Raw genomic sequence first — 6,292 nt, 5'->3', positions numbered from 1 at the left:
TCACTGGAAAATACCCTAATGTCAAGCATCTCTCTCAGATGCCTCTTTGGCATTCACCAAGAAAATCAATGTCCCACTCCCATTGTGGATATATAGTATGTACAGCCTCTCAGCCTATGGGTAGGTCGTACTCTTTGTGGTGTTTAATATACATGATAAATGCAAACGTTTTCCTGTAACACATCTGTTTGCAGGGGATGTGATCAGCCTTGGAGACAGACAGCTCACGGTCATGCACATGCCTGGCCATTCAAGAGGCAGTATTTGCTTACACGACAAAGACCGGAAGATTTTGTTCAGCGGAGACGTGGTGTACGACGGATCCATGATTGACTGGCTTCCCTACAGCAGAGTAAGTGACTACGTTTCAAGCTGCCAGCGCCTCATGGAGTTAGTGGACAGAGGTCTCGTGGAGAAGGTACTGCCTGGGCACTTCAACATATTTGGGGCAGAAAGGCTGTATCGTTTAGCTTCCAACTACATTTCACAAGCTGGAGTTTGTCACAAGGTTTCTACTTGTGCCATGAGATCCATTGCAAGCATAGCGCTTCGCATTACAAATTCGATAGTCACTTCCTAGTGACTGCATTTTGTGTGATGTATTCCCTGTTGAAAAACCAAACAGCTTGTGGAAGTGTTGATAAAAGCAAAAGCAGTATGCATTAGTAAAGAGCTGGCAAATTGATACAGATGAGCTGCAAAAATTCTCCCTATTTTTGCCTACTTCATTCCTATTTTTATAAAAAATGTGTAAGCTAGTAGCTTTAGCCAAAGCTACCATTTTTCTTTCTATTTTTTCAGGGCACGTTTGCACATGTATTGTGATTGAAATATATTGTTTTATTTTTGTTGTGATTCTGACAGATGCATATATTCCAAAATGAGAGGTTTTTACATTCATGCCTGAAACCTCGTTGATGTAGCACTAGGTTTGTGACTATTTACTCAACTCCTGCTCAGGTTTTGGCCTAACACAGCTCGTGCCAAGACCTGGTGTGCGCTGGGAGCAGCGCCATTAGGTCCAAGCAAGAACAGCACCTACGCAGGACTCAGTGGGCAGCAAGAGGTAAGGGCCATTCTGCAGCCGTTGTCACCTGCCGCTCACTGTCTGCTGCACCCATCATCGCCTGCATCTTTGCAAAGCAGCTGTCTGGCAGTTTCTTTAGAATCCACTAAGGTATGGAAATGCTATACACCAAACTTGCGAGCTGGAAGGTATATAGATACATCAGCTTACCCAAAAAGCTTTTGATTCGGATCCAACAGCTGATGGACTGTTGAGATTTTCATGCTTCCCGGTGTGGTGAAGGGGACACCTGCACCATGACAGAGGAGCAAGAGTGAGCACTCTCACTGTTGGCTAGGGAGCTGTTTTGCTTACGGGTGTGCGAGTTAGGAATTAAAAGAATTTGTGAACCAATGAATTAATGTGCTAGACTAGTCTGTACAAAGCGGATTGAGCCCTTGCTTGATGTGTTTGTTTTTTTTCTGATGAGCTCATAAAAAAAAATTTACTTGCAGAGTACATTGTTCTGTAAATTTGAGAGAACTGGACTGTGACGAGCTTAAAGGTTTTATTTGTGTTTAAGAGTATTTTTATGTGACTGGATTGTAATTCGGTTGTTAATGCTCTGTGGTAGGGGAAGGATGGAGGCATTACCATTACCTTGCCCTACTGCAGGTGCTGGATTAAACAGCCAGTACACTTGTTATCACAAAGTGAATGTAACTTGAACTGTTACACTGTTTGCTTATGAAGTGTTTAGTGCATTTTTTTTTTCATGAAAAGTAAAGTGCATTGCATTTGAGTCTGTTCAAAAAAAAGTTAAATACATTGAGAAATGCTAAATGGCATTGTAACTTGCTTATGAAAATTGAATGTGAGATGTTTAAAAGCTGCTGAAATGGTTAAAGTTTGTGTAATTATTCTAACAGTCTATACATATTTAACTTTTTTAAAAGGACACTGTCTGATGTTATTTTTGTATGTAGCCATATATACTTGCCTAAAAACAGTGCAAATGTTTTTCCCAAATTTTAGTGGAGTTTAACCTTATTTGTTTGGCTTTCACTTTATGGGGAAGCTTTTTTTTCCCCCTCTCATCATAGCCAACAGAAAGGGAGCCCAAACTTTGGGCTCTGTCTAAGGCATGGGGGAATGGAAATCAATAGCCTTCTTAATCGGTGTAAATTCTGGTGAAAAAAAAAAGTTGCAAAGTAAAAAGCATCTCTGTCTAAAAATTTTGAAAGAGAGTATCTTATATAATGCTTTTCTCCTTTCACAGATCACTGCACTCCTGCCTTTACTATTTGAATATATTCTTCACCAGGATTTGTACTGATAGCTTGTGACGTGCCTAGTTCTTGTTAGCCGTGCCTATCTCCAAGCTGAAGCAAAATTGTGAGTGGGCAGGACAGGTGTAGCAATGCAACGCTTGAAAGACCTGTTATCACTCGGATCATGGTCTCTTTTCTGGAGAAATCCAGGTACATCAGTGTATTACATGAGGAGTGGTTAATCAGTGGGTAGACTTCTGTCATAAATGAAGCTAAGAGGTTTTTATCTTGGCCTCATTCAGCCAGAGGAAGAAATACAAAAGGTTAGCCCGGGAAGCAAAAAAACCATTTAGTGAAGAGGCCCAGAACAAACTCCACAGTGTGGTTTTCCTTTTTAGCCTGCTGACACATGCTGCTATTCACGCAGCAGTCCAGACACTGTTCTTGATAGCCAAAGGTTCATGGTGGACAATCACCGATCTGAGGTGGCAACCCGGAAAGTCAGAATGGCAGAAAAAATACATAGCACTGAAGCTTACACCAGTTATCCAGATGAAGCCATGGTGTCACCGGTTACCCAACAGTAATTGACTAAATTCCTTCAAATTAGCCATCTGTGGCATAAACCCGGTAGTAGTCTTGCTTTGTGAAGGCTGTAGGAGCACTGGTGATAACCCTGCGCAATAACGCGGACAGAGAGACCTCTTCTGTCAAAAGCCTGACAATACGTATGCCAGCTGCTGAAATTTTGCAAATGTTCATTAGGAGAGTGAGATCACGTTGAATTAGCATTTTGTGTTACACCACTATCGGTTTGTTTATTTGATCCAATATTAGAAGCCCTGTAGCCAGATTTTACTGTATTGTAAAACCTGAGCTCCTAAGAGAAGGCTCACAGGCATGCCAATTCAAAAGGAAAGATGCCCTCCATCGTTTGTGTTTAAATCTCTGCTCAGCATCAGCTACAAGATCCCTAAATGTCCAGATCACTGTCAAAATGCCCTATTAAGCCATGCTTAAGTCCATTAAGTATACGCAGATAACGGCAATTGCCAGGGTTTTTTTCCTTGACCAAAATCTAGGGAATAATTTCCTAGCTCAGAAGTGAGCTTTACATGAACATAGCCCAAAATGGGGCATGTTAATAAACTGCTGCTATAATCCAGTCAAAAGTAGTTTTTGAGGGTCTTAAAATTATTTTTGTATTACAAGAAATTCACTACTAGGTCAATGATATGTCTTAAGTATAAAGAACTGGCTCTGACTATTTTTGTTAAGAATTACCAAGTTTTAGTTGTAAGAGTTTGACAGTGTCCCTTTAACACTACTTGGATTAAATATTTAAAACATACATTGTAAGTTTAAATATTGCAACATCTTGGGCATTTAGAACTGTGTAGATTTATTTGTAAAATCTAAATGTATGTTAATGCAGTTTTCAGTAGATTGGCAAAAAAATCAGATGGGAAGTTTTGCTCTGTAATCTGTCAAGACTTTTGTGATGTTAAACAACAGTTTACACATAAAAAATACTTTTACCGTAGATAATCGTAATAAAAAATGTTATAATCCTATGCAGTCCAGTCATAATTTCTAGGTATTTTTAAGAGAAGCACTTCTTCATTCTAAATGGAGTGTAAAATCTTTAGAAATTGCTAGCAGTGTTTTTCATGCTTCTGAGCAAGAGACTGCATTAGAAATGTTTAGATATCATAGATGGATGCTGCAAAGCTTTTATAAAACCATGGGTGGGTACTTCTTGGAAAAAACCCTACATTTTAACACAAATCAGAATTAGGTTTGCAATGGAATTTGTACATAGAAAACATGGATGGGATGAAAGTATATATTTGGGTGTCAGTTTCAGGTTGTGGTGACCTAGACTATTATTTCCACACAAGACAGTAGCTAATGGCAGCTGTTTACTGTACTTGAAACAAAAATGGTCACATAGCTTCTGTTCAACACACAGCTGGAGCTTGAAAGAACGCCTAGCATACTTGCTGTCCAGTTTCTGCCAGAAGATAAGACTCCTTATTAACCGACAAACTGTAGAAGTTTTGTGGAAATTAGTCTATGAATAACAAAAGCAGCAGCGGTCATGAAAACCAGCAGAAAAGAAACATGCCTGTGTAAAGTCAAGAATAAATGACGAAGGTGAAGTGCAGCTGTTCATTTAAAGATGAGGATATCCTTCCTTCCAGACAACCGATAACTGGACTTCAGGGATATGTGGTTGTTCAGTTAATAGGATGCATTTGTTTTCCTCCCAGGAGTTCCAGGGTCAAGGTGCAGTCTTCAAGACAACCTCTTTGCACATTAGTGCAAACACAATCTTATTTTCAAAGTTAGTCTACCTTGTTAAATTTTGAATTTTATGAGGTGCTGAAGACAGAATCTGAAGGCAAATACAGGTAGAAATAAGGTGACTTTATGAGGGAAATGAATGAATTGTAAGTAATTATGAGGGAAATAAGGCAATTAAATGCAAATAATTGAAAAATATGATAATGTTGGTTTTATCTAAAGAATAAAAAAATTAGCTTGGGAGCAGCCAGCTGGGAGGCTCCACTTCTCAGATTAGGTTATTGGGGTCCTCCACCCAGCCTTGTTCCTCTGTCCTTTTTGGTGATGCGGAGGAGTCTTTTATGATACAACCTAACAATTGGGACTAACCCCACTGATCGTGTGTCACCGTTTCAAAGTGCTGCACAACTGTGTATCAATGATTCCCCATTACATGTCTAGGAACAAGGTAACTTCTAGTGGAAGTAAGACACCTCAGATCTGAGTTTATAAAATGTGGCAGCCCACAACTTCCACTCTGGGTCTAATGAAGGATGTGCAAAGCCTTTCTCTGTCACCTGGGGTCAGTAGTAAGTTCAGACGCACATCAAGAGTTAGCGGCACTGTGTCACCACAGCACACTACAAAAAGATTTTGGTGCCCCAGTTGCAATCATTTCACCTCCTGTTCTGCCCTGGTGTTTGCAGCAGGAGCACTCGGAATGCAAGGCGTCAGCAGAATCCATCACTGTCACTACTACTTTCTCAATTATCGGTTTGCCAACAAGTTGAAGGAAGTTTGTTACATGTACTGTGAAAATCATCATATTTGACATCAGATTTGATACAGTAAATTGTCCTAGCAACAAGAATGAGCATTTTTCATTGGCATTCAGCAGATAAGGGGACAGGTTTGGTTTGCAGATGAGAAATCGAAGAAGTGCTTTATTGCACTTCTTTGCAGACAAGTAAGAAAGAGAGGGCTGAGAAAGACCATCTTGAGGTCACCTAGCACCACCTTCATGCAGAGAAGCAGAATGTTTGCTTAAAACTAGAGGTTCCCAGGTCTGCCTGCCCCCACTTCTTCCTGTTTTCCATCACTTTTTCACTTTCTGGTCCCTCAACTGCCTCATGTTTCTGGCCTGACACCAACTTTTTCCTTCGTCCCACATCCTCTGCTGCTGCCTCCTCACACATACCCAGACTTCTGTCTGTGCCTCGCCATGAGTTCCCCCACCTTTGTTCTCTTCTTCCTCACTCTGAGAATTGGCCTCTTCTACTTCACAATATCTGAAATCTGCCATCTCTGGAGCACTGGGCCTGGAGCACAAGATAAGAAACCCAACAGAGAAAGGGCAGCCCTGTGGCTCACCGTCGGCCATAAAGGTCATTCCACAATGCCTTATTGATCGACCTACGCTTTTCTTCATATTCAGTCCAAGTTACCCTTTTCTACAAACTAAGCTGTTATTCTTGGATGCAGTGTCCGTATAACATCTTTTTACATAGCAGAAAACTGTTACCAGTCAGCTACCATAAGCTTAAAAACATGACATATAAGGAAAGATTTAATTCCTTTGTTTTTCTCTCCATGTCTTTCCAGTTTCTTTATTCCTGTCCTAAACTATGCTCTGCAAAACTGCATGCCACTCAAGCTTCGCCAGCACCAAGCAGAACAGAACAGGTTCATCCTTGCCTTACATGTTTGCTCCCTTCCGAATACATCATGT

General features: G+C 40.6%; 1 long non-coding RNA gene across 1 annotated transcript; it reads left to right on the top strand.

Moving 5' to 3' along the window:
* Window positions 1–268: 268 nt before the first annotated feature.
* LOC103922206 lies at window positions 269–3,849 on the top strand. The gene is made up of 2 exons (XR_663870.1): window positions 269–352; window positions 961–3,849. It is a non-coding gene; the product is annotated as an uncharacterized LOC103922206 (long non-coding RNA).
* The last annotated feature ends 2,443 nt before the right edge of the window (window positions 3,850–6,292 follow it).

This window comes from Pygoscelis adeliae, unplaced genomic scaffold (genome assembly GCF_000699105.1).
Source record: "Pygoscelis adeliae isolate BGI_AS28 unplaced genomic scaffold, ASM69910v1 Scaffold178, whole genome shotgun sequence".
Taxonomy (NCBI): Eukaryota; Metazoa; Chordata; class Aves; order Sphenisciformes; family Spheniscidae; genus Pygoscelis; species Pygoscelis adeliae.
The sequence above is the reverse complement of the archived record's forward strand: the minus strand, read 5'-3'. Positions and strand labels throughout refer to the sequence as shown.